Source organism: Macrobrachium nipponense, chromosome 7, assembly GCF_015104395.2.
Source record: "Macrobrachium nipponense isolate FS-2020 chromosome 7, ASM1510439v2, whole genome shotgun sequence".
Taxonomy (NCBI): Eukaryota; Metazoa; Arthropoda; class Malacostraca; order Decapoda; family Palaemonidae; genus Macrobrachium; species Macrobrachium nipponense.
This window is the reverse complement of record NC_061109.1, coordinates 61,290,382-61,310,381: the sequence shown is the minus strand read 5'-3', so window position 1 is coordinate 61,310,381 and position 20,000 is coordinate 61,290,382.

Genomic DNA, 20,000 nt, shown 5'->3' with positions numbered 1-20,000 from the left:
AAAAATGATGTTTGTCATACATATTTCTAAGGCCAGTTCCCTGTCATGGAAAGATTTATCAGGTCCGTTTCCACCACGTCCAAATGATACCATTTCATGGGATAACGGGTCAAGGTTTTCATTTCCTTTGCCGCAGTTTGCCTTATCGCTGACAAGTTCCATATTCCTACCTAGCAAAAAGTTTTGCAATATGTATTTAAAATGAACTGCATTGGGATGATCATGAGAACCCTTTATCTGCCTAATGCATCCAAAAAAACTTTCAAGACAGTCTTGGCTTAATCTCCGTGTCATAATAAAAGAAATGTCTTGACTCTGTTTTAGCATGTTAAGTAGCCCAATCAATGAGTGGCATGATAATATCACACCTTTTTGGAATTTGTAAAGGCAATTAAATTTTGGGTTCTTTACCCTCATTCCCAGCATAGCATCAACCATTTTTTGTAGAGCACTTTTCTGGCTATCCAAATTTATCCCAAATGCATTGCAGGCTTTTATGTCACCAAACATCATAGAGGAATTCATGACATCGAACCATTCATTCACTACAGCTTTAAGATCGGCAGTTTCCTTCCAATTGCCTCTTTCTCCTAAAAGATACAATGCCTTAACTCATGAATTTGAAAGTAGCTGTACAGCATAATTTACACGTTGCCTATGTAAGCCACTTCACATTGATATGTGTTTTATATTCTATATGCTTAAGTGCATATCTCCTTGATACGGTTTTCATTAGCATTTCACGGACACAGGCATCAGATACACTATTTCCATTTTCCATGGGAAAACTGTGGTCCGGAAAATGATTTTTAATTAACTTTATCAAATGGGGAGCATCAGCAAATATGAAGACATTCTTGTCAGCACATGGGTTTTTAAAAAAAGACTTTCTCAGGGTTAAGGGGATCAATCCCGAATTCTTTCCAAACCCGCAAATTATTAGGTCCAAGATCATGGACCATTGCCACAACGGCAAAGCCAGCTTTTTTAACATTTATAATAATATCATTAAGTTTTTTATGCACATTAGAGTCATCATATTGGTCGTATATGGGTTGCTTCCAGCTTCCTGTCAAACCTCTTAGCATAACCATTTGAACTTTATCATCGTCTGCACGTTTGCAAGCATGCATCCATTTCTTCTTCGTGTTTTCTTTTGGGAAACTAAAATATCGAATACCGATAGTAATGGTCTTTATGCTATTATTATGGAATCCAAATACAGCACAGACGGAAGGCATGGCTGCTGGAAGTTAATAAACGTGACAGAGATCAAGTAAGACTACCTCTAGTTAGGTCAAACCTCGGCCACCGTCTCCGAAAATTGACGTCACAAAAGCTCCGCCCACATGCAAGTAGCTCACTGATGAGCCGATCTCTCCGAGTATATCTAAAGGACCTGTATGTATGTATTTCCAGTTGAGACTGGCACAAACTTCGAATGGTGGCTTTACCAGGCCCAGATGCCTCTCGGTAATCCGGATGCCAAGCGGTGTTTGTCAGCCAAGTTTGCCGAAGAAAGCTGTGTTTACCAACAAAGTTTGGCCATCGAAGTGGGACCTACTTCTCGGCTAACCGCCTTTTGGCACTAAACACTATTCAAGCAATAAAAACGAATTTATGTTATTATTATTATTATTATTATTATTATTATTATTGTTGTTGTTGTTGTGTTTTGGTAGTTTCTCAATATATCTGGAGAGAGAGAGAGAGAGAGAGAGAGAGAGAGAGAGAGAGAGAGAGAGAGATGCTAAGGGGACCGAAGAGAGACATTAATACATATATATCTTGCATGAAAGGATATGAAAACGAATTGTTATTATTATTATTATTGGCAGTTGTTTTGTCACTATATCTGGAGAGAGAGAGAGAGAGAGAGAGAGAGAGAGAGAAGGCTAATGCAAGCATTCCTCACACAACCCCGTGGGTATTGTAGACCTGAGGGGAACGTCTTACTCAAAGGAGGTAAGATCGATAGCAGCAATTTTCTCGAATTGCGCTCTCCATCGTTGCCCTTTGTCGGAAAACGCTGGGCTGTTTTCATAATGGTTCAGGAACCCATCAAAGGAGTATAGACGAGACGCCGTTCCGTATTTCTTGCTGCAACCCGCCCGCCCCCACGTAAAAAAAAATACAAATATTTACGTATTTATTATAGTCAAAAAGCTGTTTATTTTATTCATTCACAGTTAAACATTTTACATAGCATTGGAGAATATCTGCTAACACAGATCGTAAGTAGATGTCCGTGATTAGATAGCAATGATTTCGTTAGATCTTGCTGAAAGATAATGCATGAGCTGTTTGCTGTCGCAGCGCTTTCCCGGTGAGACTAAGAACGTTTTGAGTTTATAAAAGCAAGTCAAATAAATAACGAAACCAATTTTTTTAAATGAACTGCGGTCACTGAAATTCTTCGTATGTCAATGACGAAGATGAAAACCAATAAAAAAACTAAAATCAAAATACACTAACACAGTCACGGTTCTTTACTATAAGTAATAAGAAATATGGTTTGTGTGAACGAGAAAGAGAGACCAGAGTAGGAACATGACTATATAGGAAACAAACCTTACTGATAACCATAATAGATTCTTACCAGAAAATTAAATATTTATAAGCCAGAAGCAATAAAAAAATAAAATAAAATAAAAATGACCACCAAAATAAATCCAACGATTACCAACCAATCCCCATCTGTCGGGGACAATGAGCAGGATTTATCGCTGAATACAGACCCGACCATTGACAAGAGACGATCCTCCTGTCTCCCAGCATTAAGGAGAAGGACGTCTCTCAGTCAATCAGCAGCTGATGGAAGTCATATTGCTTCTCAGGCATCAAAGGGCTTCTTAATCATTTCGAAAGGCTTCAGAGGAATAAGAAGGATGACGTGAGTTATCAAATGTCTCGGATCCTACCAGAACAGGATGACACTATTGTAGCTGCAGGTATGGAAAGTGTAGAAAGCATGATGACTGATACCTATAGTCCCCTTGTTAGGTGTTAAACGCATAGTATTGGCTGTGAGACTCTCTCTCCTCTCTCTTCTCTCTCTCTCTCTCTCTCTCTCTCTCTCTCTCTCTCTCTCTCTCTCTCTCTCTCTCTCTCTGTGTGTGTGTGGTGTTCTTTATATTCTATACTTTCTCCTCATTATTGCTCTATTTCGATAAGATAAGGAACACACAGTATGTTCCAAATGAATGTTTCCAAGAACATCCTTTGAAAGAAGGTACTTACTCCAACAAGACAAGGGGAAGTGAATGCCCCTTTGCAGACAAGAGATTCCTTTCCGCTGAGCCTTTGTTTGCAACAAGTACAGAAGAAGGGACGCGAGAGATATCATGTTACGAAATTGCATTGTTCTCAGAGGGGATATGAAGGGGAGGGGAGAGCCAGGGAAGGAGAAAGAGAGAGGAAAGGAGGGAAGGGAGAAATGATGAATGTGGGAATAATCCTTCACTGGTTTGACCGACAGAGAAAACTAAGAATAAACGAAAAAAATTCTGATTTTTTTTTACGAACGTCAAGAAACTTCTGTTTATTAAAATAATCCTCACCAGAAACTATAGTAATTTACACATGTATATATATATATATATATATATATATATATAGATATATAATATATATATATATATATATATATATTACTACAGATATATAGTATATATAATATATATTATATATATATATATATATATATATATATATATATATATCGGATTACAAAGATTTAACATTTGAAATAATGACTTTGAAGTGGAATGAAGAAAATATATAACAAATATGATTAACTACGTTGTCCACTTTTGAACCTGAAGGTTTTAATCACTGTTTTATTATTTCTTTCAAGTTTCATCATTTCAAAAATAATACGTGAAATACTAAAGTAATCTTCTTCGACTATTCAACTGGTAACATTTTTCTTCTCAACAAGATCCACACTCGAAGGAGGAGGTTGCCAGAGTTCTCAAATAAACAATAAACAGAATTAAACAAAGATGACTGTAATGTTATGCACAAAGGAAGTTAAAGGATCACCGTAACGCTTAACAGCAACAATTAGCTGAGTATAACGAGTTATTGTGTCGCTTGATAACGTAATAGTTTCACGAACAAATAAGCGTGTTACTGGTAATATATCGTGTTAGGAATGCGTACATTGTATGTTTAATATAGCTTATTGATCTATTATATATATATATATATCATATATATATATATATATATATATATATAGAGTATATATATATATATATCTATATATACATATATATAGATATATATATATATATATATATATAGTATATATATATATATATATATACCTTTTTTTCAATATACTATCTCAATAAATATATATATATAGATATATATATATATATATATATATATATATATAATATATTATATGTATTAAGGTTATCGCTGTGAACGGCCTTGTGGAGAGAAGTGTATAATCTTCATGCCCCCGAAACAAACTATAAAAGACACCTTTTCAATATACTATGTCTCAATAGAACACTTTTTCAATATACTATGTCTCAATAGATATCGGGAACAAACCACAGGTCTCTTTCTCAAACCCATCAGTATTTTGTTGGCTTGATCAAACGATTTCTACCCAAAAACTATAAGTAGACTATGCTACTCTTATTTGCTTACCGCCTACTAATGTCTGAAAAATCCCTTTGTGCGTATATTATTAAGACAAAATGGGTTTTATTACTAATAGAGTGAACTATTTACGATTTCTTTATTAAACCAAAATGTTTTTATTGCTAATATATTCCTACGGAAAAATGCATTAAACTGATATCTGGGTCGAAAACACCACTCTAATTTCCATGTATTTTTGCTTGATTAGATAAATATACTCTGATGACTCAAACTGTATACCAACTCTTTTATAACGTTGAGCTCATAAATATTATTCTTTTATATTCTAAAGAAGGCATTCATTAAAATATAGTTATTCATTTCATATAATACCACTATAAAAACTCAGGTCTCAAGCACTGGAACCTAAGTGGTCATTCAGTGCTGGAAGAGAGATCGAAAAGTCGAAAGGTTTTAAAGGAGGATGACATCTTAGTTGCACTGTGGAACAACTGCTAGGAGATGGCTGAAGAGAGTAAGATAGAAGACAGAGAATATGAACGGAGTAACAGTGAAAGGAATGAAAATGGTTGCAGCTAGGGGCCGAGGGGACGCTGCAAAATATCTCATGTTAGGTGCACTGACAGCACTACCTTCCTGCAGGGAGTAATACAACGCTAGGTCATTGATCGTTCCTTTGAAAACTGATAGAAATCTAATAGAGCTCAGTGTATGCAACAATCGTAAAAACGACTTTTCCCTCTTGTGGTTAGAAAACGAGACTCATGGATCACACCCAAAAGGGCTTCGGGAAAACTATTCTTTAGACTATAAATCGGGGTCGACCTGACTTTCATCCCAAAATTACCTGGAGCCGTCCTGATATATGATCCCTATTCAGAAGTCCCGGGACTGTAATTAAACTCGTTTTGACCTTGAATGACACTGCTCAGTGGATGTGTCCTGGAGAGTCTGACCTTCTCAATGGCACCGGAAAGGTAAAATGAAGGCCACCTCTAATTCTGCTTTATCTCTCATGCAAAAAGATTGTGCGGGAGTTGGTTCTTACTTATCTATCGTTTTCACTTTTCACTCCAATTTGCTTATCATGAAATGAGGTCAACTTATATCTTAATGTACTGAATTGCATAAGTTTTATCAACTTCGTATTATACTGTGGAATTAAACATTATTTATTTATTTTCTCTAACATTTACGATTTTTACAATATTTACTATTTATCTATTTGGTTTGCTTTTCACTTCAATTTCCATTATCGACTAATAAGTGAATGTCATTTTTATACTATAATGCAGAATCATTCGTTGTTTTATTTACACCTTTCATAAACCAGAAATTCCCTGTTCTTTCTTTGCTATTGTCAGGGTTTCTTTTAACAAGCTACTAATATCAATCCCGATAAGTGTATAACAAGTCCCATATTTACCTGATCTCATTTCTTATTCAAACCAGTCAAACAAAACTTTTATGATTCATTACTAATGATACTTTTTCTCGGCAAAAGAACATGACTCTTTTATGTATTTTCTGAAAGCACTTCTACTACAAGGCAAAAAAAAAGGACATCAATAACAATGTAATGAAACAAACAAAAACTTCTTTCAGTTTTCTTCTGACGATTGAAAAAGAAACCCACAAATTCAATTTGTAACTTGTTTACTTCTAAGTATTTACATTAAGTTTTACTCCACACTCGAGTACTTTCAGGCCCTTCTGTGGCCCATTCTCAAGAGATGTTTGGGATGTTAGCCTGGGTCAAGGCCCAGCAGTCTTCTGGAACTTCTTCTCGTTGTGCTGTCATTTATGCGATGGCTGTTCTGGTTTTCTTGAGAGTTGCCAATCCCCTCTTGTCGCTCTGATATCCTGAGCTGATGGTCAATGGGATTCACCCTTGTGGTAAGGGTGTGGTCACCGAAAGTCTGTTGGGCAGGAAACCTAATCTCCAGGTCAGCAGGGTCAATCTTAGCTTCTTTTAATATCAAAGCTCGGCTTATGGGATCTTCTGAGGTAAAACCTTTGTTTCCTTCAATTACTTTGATCTCTCTGATAAGCGCACCTTCTACTACCCTCCTGTGACTAATTTTGTTGCTTTTGTATATAAGCCTACTGTTTTTGAAATCCATCCTATGGTCATTTCCCAACAATGTCTAGCTATAGCACTCCCCTGAGAGTTAAGCTGTACTGCCCTTCTATGTTCTTGGACTCTAGTCCTTATTCCCCTACCTGATTCCCCCACATATCTGTCTCCACAATTATTGCAATTGATTATGTATACCCCCGCTACATCATCTGTATTACTTGGAAGGAGAAGACAGTAATACAGATGATGTAGCGGGGGTATACATAATCAATTGCAATAATTGTGGAGACAGATATGTGGGGGAATCAGGTAGGGGAATAAGGACTAGAGTCCAAGAACATAGAAGGGCAGTACAGCTTAACTCTCAGGGGAGTGCTATAGCTAGACATTGTGGGAAAATGACCATAGGATGGATTTCAAAAACAGTAGGCTTATATACAAAAGCAACAAAATTAGTCACAGGAGGGTAGTGAAAGGTGCGCTTATCAGAGAGATCAAAGTAATTGAAGGAAACAAAGGTTTTACCTCAGAAGATCCCATAAGCCGAGCTTTGATATTAAAAGAAGCTAAGATTGACCCTGCTGACCTGGAGATTAGGTTTCCTGCCCAACAGACTTTCGGTGACCACACCCTTACCACAAGGGTGAATCCCATTGACCATCAGTTCAGGATATCAGAGCGACAAGAGGGGATTGGCAACTCTCAAGAAAACCAGAACAGCCATCGCATAAATGACAGCACAACGAGAAGAAGTTCCAGAAGACTGCTGGGCCTTGACCCAGGCTAACATCCCAAACATCTCTTGAGAATGGGCCACAGAAGGGCCTGAAAGTACTCGAGTGTGGAGTAAAACTTAATGTAAATACTTAGAAGTAAACAAGTTACAAATTGAATTTGTGGGTTTCTTTTTCAAATGTAATGAAAAATAAGATTTTTTTTAGTATATACTCATAAACACTGAAAGTAAATAAATCTAAAGAATGGGCGAGCAATCTTAAAGATATACATGAAGTCATTAGTAATATATTTGAAAAAGACAGATTAATGGCAATCTATGACGTCAGACATAAATAAACAGAAAAACTCATTTAACAGAAGAACATGAAAATATCTTCATATGTCACATAAATAGAATTAATTGATGGATAGAGGTATGTAAGTGTTTGTATGTGTATATTATATATATATATATATATATATATATATTATATATATATATATATATATATATATATATATATATATATACATAATAAATATATATATATATATATATATATATATATATATATATATATATATATATATATATATATATATATATATATATATATATATATATATATATATATATATATATATATATATATATCTATATAATATATATATATATATATATACATAATATATATATATATATATATATATATATATATATATATATATATATATATATATATATATATATATATATATCCATTCCTCCATCTTCCAAGTAATCCTACCGTAATGAAATATAAAGGTAATTTTCATATAATAAATCACGTTTTTCTGAGCTATTAGTTTTCTGCTGATTTATGTCTCCGACGTCATAGATTGCCATTAATCTGTCTTTATGACTATTTTCTGAGTTTGAGCAAAGTATCTGTCAAAGAAAATTAGTGCCTTCCAGGTTTTCTAGGTTTTCTTACATAAACCATCTTTGCATCTGCTGCTGACTGGCTTTTGCTGTTCATTTAATGCAATATTTGTCCTACTGTCTGGCCTCATACCCACTTAATTTTGTTTACGACTGGCTTTAATTTCTTTTATATAAATATTTACCTAGTTCTTTCAAGATTAAATTTCTTTCGATACTGTCTCCTTCCCGCAACTTACAATGTTGATGAAACACTTCAGGCATAAATCAGAGGACAATCTATGCCTTTCTCTTTCATACACTTATGTTCAAAGAATATGCAGTAAAGCTCCTTCCATTTTCTCACCTTTTAAATTCTCACGAACTTTAGCAATTTTCTCTCCCTTTCGGGGAAGGGGAAGAGTTTACTATTCGGTACAGCAATGTTTTGTCCCATTTCGAAAATGTAAAATAGATATAACAAGAATTATTTTAAAGCGTGAGAAAACCTTTCAAAAAAGGAGTTGCTTTGAGAGAAAATAGGTGGCATTTTTGTCTGGAAAATTCCGTAACTAGAACGACCAAGTCTCCAAATGGCAAACTATGAAACAATAAATAATTAGGGGGGGGGGGCGAAAGAGAAAGAAGGAAGGGGAAGGGGGGCGTGATCATAATACAATAAAGCACTGTTTAAAAATTCATAATTAAATTTTCTCGTAGAATACTTCAAATCAATAAGTGATGAAAATTTGTATCCAATAAAACATCAAAATTACATCAGTCACTAATGATAATTATTTTTTTATACTGTCTTCAATAATTGAATATAATGTTTTCTGCCGGTTCTGGCATATTTACCCAGCTCTAATTACCAAAATACAGAGAAACGGAAAATGGATGCTTCTAAAAAACATTTGCTAAGCCGATTAAACGCCGTGCGTTATTGGAACCGCTTTCCATTAATATTTAATATCTTCCATCTAGCAAAGCATTCTAATCTCCCCTTCCCCTCTATCATCTTTACCAGAATTCCTATCTCTCTCTCTCTCTCTCTCTCTCTCTCTCTCTCTCTATCAACAGATATCACAAGTTTAACATACGTCTAGAATTTGAGAAATATCTAGAAGTGTTCGTGAACTATCGGTGATAAGATTAGTGTGAAAATAGTAGGATAAAGCGTCTTCTAAGTTAGTTTATCAAGTGAAATACTGTAAATCAGAACAAGATGGCAGTAAGTTCCAACTGCGGGAAGAAATGGCGAAATTTAGCTTGCTTGCCGGATTCGCAAATACGATGAGGTAGCAGGAAGGGAACTGGCATTTCTCATCTATGAGATCAGCAACAGTCCTAACCAAAAAGATACAAAAGCATTCATAGATATATTAGAAGGATATAATCCTTCAAACTGGAACAAATCAAATGAAAACATCTTGAAAATAATTGAAGAAGTTCCAAATAAAATCCAAGTGGTCAAGAGACTCATAAAGAAAATATACATAAACCAACATATTCCGACAAAGAAATGGAATAAGGTGAACCTTGTGAATATCCTAATTGATGCATTAGGAAAAAGAATGCCAAAAGCATGCAAACTGTGTAAGGTGTGGTTATAGCATAGTCAATCCACAAAAACCTAATCAGAAAATGTGCTGTATGCAACATTCCGACCCATCCACAGTGTGCTGAGGTAATGCAAGATATGAGAAAAGATACCAAGAATATTTTTGTTCAACATGTCTATCATGGCATAAGACAATGTTATTAAATCAAGATTGAATGTCAACAAATAGTTGAGGATGAAGAGGAAGAGGAAGAAGAAGAAGAAGAAGAGGAAAACGGAAGAGAAGTAAACAAAAATGAAATGACAGAAAAAAAAATAAGGAAAACAAAGAAACAAGATAAAAGTATGGATGCAGAGATACTCATTGATACTACATATGAGGCAATAAAGCAGCATACCTACGAAGAAATAAATTACGACATGACAACACAAAAGCAAATCCCGAAGAGGCTCTACCCAGATCTACGCAATGACGGGAAAGAGGAAAAAATAGACAAAAAAGACAAAATCTGCAACCTTTTGAAAAGAGGGAATTGCAGATTTGGAGAAAGATGTTACTACAAACATCCTAAGGTATGTCACAACTATGAAATATATGGTAAATGTGCATACCTAGATGGCTATGGGGATGATTGCAGAGATCTGCATCCAAAAATATGCAAAAACCTAAAAGAAGGAAAAGGATGTAAGTTCGACAAAAAATGTAAATATATGCACTGTAGCCATGAATCATAATCAAATAAATAACCAACCAAGTAATAAAATCCCAAATAAGAAAGAAACAAATAAAAAAAGAAATAAAGAATATCAGGTAAAAGAAAAAAGCAAGCCACCAACGAGATATGCAGAGGTGTCAGCAAAAAATTTCAAAGCATCAGCTCCAAAATTCTACTCAAGAGATAATAACTGTATTTATTATGCAAGAGGATATTGCAGAAACGGAGAAAATTGCAGATTCAGACACAAAATTAATAATTATGATGAAGGAAGATCAAATATTATGGAAAAGTTGGATTTTTTAATGTCAGAATTTCTGGAAATGAAAAAAAGAACAACATACCAGAACAGGAAAGAGACATGGGAAAATCCTTATTACTACCAATATTAAATGAAGGAGAAAACACGCAAACCATCATAGTGATGAATGCGCAGGGTTTAGTTACGAGTAACTCAAAAAGAAAAATAGAGTACTTAGAAGAACTAACCCAATTGAAAAGAAAATAGATATAATGAATATAAGTGAAACCTGGTATTCCCAAGAGACTGGGAATGATGATCAAATAAAAGGGTTCCAAACTTATAGATCAGATAGAAAAAATAGGAATCAAGGGGGAACCGCAATGGGAAAGACAAAAAACAAAGAAAGATATATGAGAAATATAGTAACTCAGAATGTGAACTAATAACGGTAGAATTTGAATCTGAAAAATTAATGAACATAGTAATATATAGACCTCCTAATACTAAAGAGTTTGACTTAATAATTGAAAAATTGGATGATATATGTAGAAATCACAAGGACTGGACTATTCTATCTGGAGACTTCAACTTTCCTTTCGTAGAATGGAAAGAACGAATAGGAGATTGTGGTTGTACTTATACATATAAAAAAGAGAGTAATAGTAGTGCAGAAGATAAGAGGCAATTCGAAAAGCTATTAGATATGCTACTAGAATACAACATTCAACAAATAAATCACCTGCCAAGAAAGGAAAATACTTTAGACCTAGTATTTGTGAACGAGATTAATAATGTTAAAGAAATAATAGTTTATAATGCGAGTATTTCAGACCATAATGTCATAGACTTAACAGTTCATTCCAAAGCAAGTGAAAACAGAGATAAGCAAGAAATGAAAAAGTGGGAAGGATATGGAAAATACAACTTCTACAGTAAAAATATAAAATGGTCAGAAATAAATGAAGAATTAAAGAAAGATTGGGATAACATTTTCGTAAGTGATGACATAAGGGTAAATACGGAGATATTATATAACATATTAGAGAAAATAGTGGATAAATATATACCGAAGAAGAAAAGTAAACATCAGTCATGCATACCAAGAGACAGAAGGATCTTGTTCCAGAAAATCAGAAAGTGGAGAAAAGGTCTTGCAAAAGAAAAAGAAAAAAATGCATGGAAAGTTATAGAACTAAAAAGTAAGATAGAAAATGCAGAACAAAAGATTATACAATCAAAAGAAAATGAAAAACGGGACTTGGAAGAAAAAAACCCTAATAAATATCAAGCAAAACCCCAAACTATTATACTCATACGTGAAAAAGATGAATAAAAGAAGAATAGAAATAGGCCCTCTAAGAATTGAAGGGAGATTAACGAATGAAAAAAAGGAAATTTGCAACATACTGGCAGAACGATATAAGAGAGAATTCACCCCTAGAATTGATAATGAAGATAATGATATAGAAGTAAGGAACGAAAATAGTGAATATTTAGCTGACATAGAAATTAATGAAGCTGATATTGTGCAGGCAATTAATGAAATTAAAAATGGAGCTGCTGCAGGGCCTGATGGAGTCCCTGCTATTTTGTTAAAGAAAGTAGTTCATTCTATCGCAAAGCCACTTGCAATATTATTAAGACAAAGTGTAGATACAGGCAAGATTTATGATGAGCACAAATTAGCATATATCACCCCTACTTTCAAAAGTGGATCAAGACTAGAGGCAAGTAATTATAGGCCTGTGAGTCTAACATCACATATTATGAAAGTGTATGAAAGGGTAATGAAGAAAAGTATTATGAAACATTTAATATAAAATAATTTGTTTATATAGGACAACACGGTTTCGTACCCGGAAAAAGTACACATACCCAACTGTTAGTCCACCATGAGAACATATTCAAAAATATGAAAAGTGGAAATGAAACAGATGTGGTTTATCTAGACTTTGCAAAAGCTTTTGACAAAGTAGACCATAATATATTAGCGAAGAAAATTAGAAAACACAATATCGTGGATAAAGTAGGAAGATGGTTAAAAGAATTTTTAGACAACAGAAAACAGATAGTTATTGCAAACGATGAGAAATCGGATGAAACCAAGGTAATATCCGGTGTGCCGCAAGGTACGGTGTTAGCTGCAATACTGTTTGTTATTATGATTGAAGACATAGACAGTAATGTTAAGGATTCGGTAGTGAGTAGTTTCGCTGATGACACAAGATTAAGTAGAGAAATTACTTGTGATGAAGATAGGAACGCTCTACAAAGAGACCTTAACAAAGTATATGATTGGGCAGAGGTAAATAGGATGGTATTTAACTCTGATAAATTTGAATCAATAAATTATGGAGACAGAGAAGGAAAGCTATATGCATATAGGGGACCTAATAATGAGACAATCACAAATAAGGAAGCAGTTAAAGACCTTGGTGTGATGATGAATAGGGACATGTTATGCAATGATCAAATAGCAATTCTTTTGGCAAAATGTAAAGCAAAAATGGGAATGTTGTTACGGCACTTCAAAACAAGAAAAGCTGAACACATGATTATGCTTTATAAAACATATGTTCGTAGTCCACTTGAATATTGCAATATGATATGGTACCCACACTATCAAAAGGATATTGCACAAATAGAGAGTGTACAAAGGTCCTTTACAGCTAGAATAGAAGAAGTTAAGGACCTTGACTACTGGGAAAGACTACAATCCTTAAAATTATATAGTCTAGAAAGGAGAAGAGAACCCTACATGATAATTCAGGCATGGAAACAGATAGAAGGAATAACAGAAAATATCATGGAACTAAAAATATCAGAAAGAGCAAGCAGAGGTAGATTAATAGTGCCCAAAACTATACCAGGAAAAATAAGGAAAGCACACAGGACATTAATCCACTACGCACCAGCATCGATAATGCAGCGTCTATTCAATGCGTTGCCAGCTCATCTGAGGAATATATCAGGAGTGAGCGTAGATGTGTTTAAGAATAAGCTCGAAAAATATCTAAACTGCATCCCAGACCATCCAAGATTGGAAGATGCAAAATATACCGGAAGATGTACTAGCAACTCTCTGGTAGACATTAGAGGTGCCTCACACTGAGGGACCTGGGGCAACCCGAACGAACTGTAAGGTCTGTAAGGTCTCTCTCTCTCTCTCTCTCTCTCTCTCTCCGGAAAGATGGAAGGATAATCAGATTACCGTTACATGTTTCATGGACTAGAATCAATTTTGAGTTGGAACAATTTCCTAAATGAATTTCATAAGGAATTAGACCTGATAAGAGTTGCATGAGAGCAATACGGTGAAGGAAGATATTGTTTTTGTATGATCAGACAGGATGAAAGAAACTATGTTGCGATGACGAACAGAAAAAAAAAGAGAGAAAGAAGGGACAAGCAGAGTTGCAAATGGGAAAGTTCATAAGGATGGCAGTACACGCCAGAAGATAAAACTCGGAATTATGAGAATATTTACATAACAGATGAAAAATTTCTATCAGTATCTTTATTTTTTTATTGGGATGATGGAGCATTTATTATGCAAGAGGCTTTAAGTCTGCTTTTATTACAATAGTACTGATAGTACAGACCAATTTTTTTTTCTCTTTTTTTTTGTAATCTGAAGAGCATCACAAGAAGAAAGTACAAATCCCTTTCCATATACATTAGGAATCTCTCGTTCTAAAAAGAAAAAACTGAACCACTGCATTCATGCATTACGGTTAATCTTTGCGTTCTCTCTCTCTCTCTCTCTCTCTCTCTCTCTCTCTCTCTCTCTCTCTCTCTCTCATACATACATACACAAACACATTGCAGTTAGTTTCTGACTCTAATTCGGACAGCCTTTGCCCCGTCTATAGCTGGCTCTTGTCTCTACTTGTCTGTTATTAAATAATTTTTTTTTCACTCGGATGAAGAACAAATTTATTGGAACAGATATTTTTGAAGCTTACGATTGCTCTTCAGATATATGAATTGGTGTATCCAAACTAATTGGCATCGGAACTGAGAGGTCACCAGCAATGGTGGGACAGAAAATAAAACCATTGCATACTGCAGGAATGTATAGAAAACTTTGCAAATTGCAATTGCTAGGAAATATTTTTTTATAAATTCCGTGCATACACCATCAAGAGGTATCGGTGTTAGGCTTTTAAGTTGAGGTATCCTACTTCAGATATTAATTTTACTATGGAAAGAGAATGTTCCTTTAAAATTTACTTTGAAAACAGATAATTTGACAACAATCTACCAAAAAAGTCAGTACTGCTTTGAAATTTACGATGAAAACAGACTATTCCATTCGACATTTACTAAGAAAATACAGTATGACCTTAAAATTTACTAAGGAAACGAAGGATTGCTTAAAAACTTGCAAAGAAAAGCGTTTTCTTTTAAAATTTAGTAAGGAAATGGTGTATTCCCTTAAAACTTACAGAAAAAAGAGGATTCCCTTAAATGGTGCTTAGACGAGAGAGTATTCAATTTGAATTTACTATGAAAAGAAAATTGAAAAAAGGGGGGAAAGGTGTTCCCTTATAGTAGCGTGGGTATTCTCTCTTCCCTAGGGTTATGTGAATGCGTTGGAAAACTGCAATTTAAAGATATTTTTAAATAATATGAATTAGATGAACTCTTTATGAACACAGCCTTTGATCCTATAACATTGGTAATCCAATATGCAATAGAATTCATAATAAAAGTCAAATTTACGTCTCAAGGAAGTCAAATCCATTTTGGCGACATATTTGTTTTTCCTGTGAAAGCAAAGTCACCTTTCACGATCCGTAAATGGAATCTCCTTTACTGAAAAATTTCGACCTCTTTCATGCTTGTGCTTTCAATACGAAATCCTTTGGAGGTCGACCCCCTTGGGAAGGGCGCGCCTATCAAAGGCTGCCGACATGAGGGACCACTTTAATGGCTGTTAGTTTGCATGAGAGAAAGATATTTCAGTTAGTTACTGTTTTATTTATTTTTAAACCGTTACGGCTTTCCTTTGCTTGTTGTATGTTTGTATGTTTTTTTTATGAGGTGTGTGTATTTGTAGAGAGAGAGAGAGAGAGAGAGAGAGAGAGAGAGAGAGAGAGAGAGAGAGAGAGAGAGATTAATGTTTTATTCACAGGAGAACGACTCAGCTGGAATGTCTTACCCACAAAGAATTCTAAAGTTATCATTCATGATGAATGTTTTTTTTTTTTTGTCTTTTTTTTTTTTGCACTCCAAAAGCATTACATATCACAGCATCATAATTGCTTTCCCAAATGACGGCCACATTGACGGTTATTGTCAATAGAACGTTTTTTTTAACGGTTGACAGTCATTTCTCTCGTTAACTGTCAATTGAACTCCATAGACGGAAATTGGCCGTTTTCATGTTTTAATGTTACGCAGGCCTGTTTTATGACGACACAAATTCATCGATTATGCTTTTTCGTACACAGAGCAAATATAAGCGTGTTTCATATATCATATCAGATAGCTCCAATTCGCTCAATTTCGTCGATTTCGTACGGAAGCAAATGTACAGGTTCCTGAATTTAAATCGAGGGTATCATCTCTCGTAGTTCCTCGCTCGACGAGTGGTTTTCGCGCTCGACTGCCAATCCGGTGGTCCAAAGTTCGAATCCCGGCTCGGCCGACGCGGAATCAGAAGAATTTATTTCTGGTGATAGAAATTCATTTCTCGAATAAGTGTGGTTCGGATCCCACAATAAGCTGTAGGTCCCGTTGCTAGGTGACCAATTGGTTCCTAGCCACGTCAAAATATCTAATCCTTCGGGGGCCCAGCCCCGTTAGGTAGAGCTGTTCAATCAGCTCCTCAGTGGTCTGGTAAAACTTAGATATACTTAACTTATCACCTCCCGTCTTTGTCTTTTGGAATTAAAAACACTTAAATCTGGGAAACTTGACTGAAATACTGGAATGGTAATTGGTTGGGATTGGAACTGGAACTGGAACATAGAATATATAGCAAAGGCCATGCGATGGGACTTATGAGGCCATTCAGCATTGAACAGAGGTTGGAAAGTTGTAACAGGAGGAAAAACTCGCAGTTGCGCAATGAAACAAATATTAGGAGAAGGTGGAAAGTAACATGTGAAGAAAGATATGAACAGAGGTACCGTAAGAAGAATGAAAGAGTTGCCGCTAGGGGCTGAAGGGACGCTGCAAATAACCTTAAAATGCCTACAGTACACCGCGCGAGGTGCACAGATAACACTACCCCTTACGAGATGAAATGGTAAATGGAAAACATATTAGGAGTTTATTACCGTAACTCTATATATAACTAAATTAATGTCGAAAATTCGTTTTAGTGTTATTTTTCCTTTTATTTTCTGATCGTTTTGAAAGAATTTGAAGGATCTGATAGTCAAGAATTGGAAAGAATTTGAGGGATCTGATAGTCAAGAATTGATATGCATATAGTATGTATGTATGTGTGTGTGTGTGTGCATATATATATATATATATATATATATATATATATATATATATATATATATATATATATATCTTACAAGTGTGTAATGTGTTAGCGAATTACATATCATGTCTTGCTTGGAGACAGATTGAGCTGTAGAGGCAGCATTCTTGAATGAAGGAATCTGATACGTAACCATTTTAATCTGGAGGCTGTTCGTACTGTCGTCAAGGCAGTTTGGGGTGTGTCAAGTATGTGCATTCGTTTGTACGGATGTCACAGGTCTAACCGACCAAGGCACTTGCGAGAGGCACATTCCTTTTGTGAGAAGAAAGAGGTCGGTTTGGTAAACGCCAGGTGTCGGGAGAAAACCCCCATCTTAAAAGATGGGCTCTATTCCATGATATTAGAAACGGGATTCTCTATCCTGACTAATACAATGAAACGATTGACATTTTGGGTCTGGGAGTGAATACTTAGCCAGGAGAATGGAATGATAACTTAATAGTTTTCTTTGTGTGGCAGACTTGGGTTTTTATCATTATGACTTATCTTATGTTAAACTGTTTTGGGTAATAAATAGTATATTTTTGGATTTATGAGAGCTTAATAGCCTAATGACATGTTTGCAGACAGAGGGCACCATTGACAACAGGTAAGGGTTTCCAATTTGTGTAGTTTTGATAAAAAGGTGTAAGAATTATATATATATATATATAGATATATATATACAATATATATATATATATATATTTTTATATATATATATATAAAGGAAGAGGTGTCCAATCAGACGACAGTCATGTACAGTGTTTTATTATTAATGGAAACGTTTCATGTTGTCACCACACATCATCAGTCTGCAATTGAAATTCAACATTAAAATAAACTTGAAAACCCTTAAAAATTAAACAAACTTAAAAATTACAATAAAATTAAAATATACTCAGAACGTTAAAATAGGGAATGAGAATAAAACTACCTATTCATAACGAAGGAAAGAGCTGAGTGACTAAAAACGGTAAGGTCTGCATACAACGTAAACCTCACGAGGAGATGACGAGGTGTTGGAGTATAAACTAGGTGAAAGGTGCTTAATAAACAATGACTCAAGGGTAGTTATATGGGTAGTTTGCTTTGTGGTGCCAATTATAGAAAAATGCTTCTTTTCGATAGTAACCTTACAACTCTTAGCATGTATTCTTATATTAGAGAACTCGGGATTAGTGATTCTGGACCCAGTTCTATAACTTAATCCCAAATGGCTGTAATAACGGACTTGTAACAGTCTCCGTGAAGAACCAACATAAATACGAAGACATCTTGGGCATTCAAATATATATATGATATTGGACTTCATGAAATCCTGTAATTTGTCCTTGTAATTAAAAAAACCCTCCAATTTTTTGTGGATTCATGGGATAAGATTAAGTTTTAAAAAACCAAATTCCTTTTCAATAATATTTCTAACTTTTACACGTAAACTGTCTGAATGAATAAATGGGATGGGTGCATACATAGTTAACTTGGGTACATTAAAATTAAGGGGGGGTGCTGACAGATACCTCGCTAGCAATTTACTAATAATGTTAAAAACCAGCTTTTTGGAAAATGAGTTCTAAACAAAATATTCTAAAAGAAACTCGACTTCAAGATGAAAGGAAAGCCAATCAGATGTGTACCGAAGGGCCCTAAAAACCAAAGCAGATATAGCATTAATCTAAAAATTACGGAAACACGAGCTAAAAAAGTTGTTTCCGAGCCCTCCGAAGGTACTCTTTCTAAAAACACTTTTGTTGAAAAGGTGGTTATCTCTAGTTATTTTTATATCCAAGAAGGCCAGGGAGTCATCTTTCTCCTTTTCCAATGTAAATTTAATGTTAGGATGGGCTTCATTTATATAATCTATAAAAAGCTGGCATTGCCACGAAAATTTAAATAAGACAAAAGTATCGTCAACATATCTTCTAAAAAAAGGGGCTTAAAATTCAGGACAATCATTAAGAAAATTCTCCTCCAAATGTCCCATAAAAAAATTGGCAAACAACGATCCCAAAGGAGAACCCATGGCAACCCACTCTGCCTGCAGAAAGAGCTGCCCATTAAAAACAAAGGTGGCATCTTGCACAGCAAGTTCCAAAAAAGTTTTAAAAAGTTGCCTATTAAAACCACAGAAGGTCTCATCATTACTAAAAACTTTATCCAAAATTATTTCAATTGTTTGAGAAACAAGGACGTTAGTGAATAATAATTCAACGTCCACCCTGTAAAATAATTTCTTGCTGAAATACATAGCCATTCTTTAACGAGTATTTAGAGTAAGAATATTCATTGAGTATTTTGACTAAGAATTTGGAAATATTATATGTCGGGCTGTTATATGCGGACATTATTGGTCTCAATGGTATAACGTCTTTGTGTATTTTTGAAAGTCCATAAAGAATAAAGAATGCCAAAGGAAGACCCGGTACAACAAATAGTTCTTGGTAGACAAATCAATCAGAAATAACTTTTTCCTGTTTAAGCTTTCTAAGAAAGCGATTGATCTTGTCTTCTTTTTTTATAAATATCAACAAAAGTTGGGTTCACCATTGTTTAAATTTAGGGCATCAGACAAAATAACTTTCATTTTTTCAGATAATCAGCCTTGTCCAGAATCGATTCCTTTCCTTTTATCTGGTTTACATATCACTAAGTTATCATTTTTAACCAACCTTCT